A 1,152-nucleotide genomic window follows, 5' to 3' on the forward strand; every position below is an offset into this window, starting at 1 on the left:
TGAAATTTCCTTAAAATCATTTCTTCTATTCTTTTAATAGACCTTTGTAAGACAGATGTTTCTACTATGAACATTAGAAAGGTAAAATCTAACCACAAAAAACACACACAAAAATTATTTAATCATATATTATTGCCTTCAAGAAGCATTGTCATCAATTCAATCAGGGTTAGATAAATTTACAAGCAAGATGCAAGCTCATCTGACACATTAAAACTTTGAAGACTGATATATATGGTATTCCTTCAAAAGCTGTGTCTAAATTTTTAATATTGGGCTTGAAGGATTTTATCCATAATTTTTTGCTTAGCTATAATTACACAATGACAAAATATCATGAATCTAATATAACTCCTCTACATTAGTCATCTATATGCCTGCACACTTTCAAAGAACAATGTGTGCAATTTTCATAAGTCTCTTATTTATTTCCTACGTTATGTTTATTCTGGTTATATTTATCGAATGATTTTTTTGAGAGGGTCAGTGTCTCACTCTGTCACCCTGGCTAGAGTATAGTGTCATCATCATAACTCACTGCAACCTCAAACTCCTGGGCCCAAGTGATCCTCCTTCTTCAGCCTCCTGAGTACATGGGAATACAGGTGTGTGCGCCCCCACACCCAGCTAACTTTTCGATTTTTTGTAGAGTTGGTGTCTCACTCTCACTCAGGCTGGTCTTGAACTCCTGGCCTCAAGTGGTACTCCTGCCTTGGACTCCCAGAGTGCTGGGATTTATTGAATGATTTTTAGGTTTTTTGAGTAAAACAGGAAATGTGAGGATTGAATTTTGTGTGTGTGTTTTTTTTTTAATTTTTTCAGTAATTTATGTTACTGCCTTTTACAACAGCATTAATCCACAGTTTTTGGGAAAAAAAATTTTTTGAAGTTCTTTATCAGTAGTTTGAGAAGAACTGCTGTACAGTCCTTTCTTCACATGTTCACACATATGAATGCCCAATTTGTGGTTCAGCGATCTCCTTCTGCAGATGGATGAGATACTGTGATTGTTCTGTGGACCCCAACTCACCCTTGGGTGTGTCCTGCCAAGTTGAGACTTGGAAATAAAGTAGTGGGAAGCCAATCTCACCATACAGTCATATCACATCCTTGAATTCAACACTACCAGAAATAAAGTTCATATTTTTATAT

This window comes from Propithecus coquereli, unplaced genomic scaffold (genome assembly GCF_000956105.1).
Source record: "Propithecus coquereli isolate 6110/MARCELLA unplaced genomic scaffold, Pcoq_1.0 Scaffold594, whole genome shotgun sequence".
Lineage (NCBI taxonomy): Eukaryota > Metazoa > Chordata > Mammalia > Primates > Indriidae > Propithecus > Propithecus coquereli.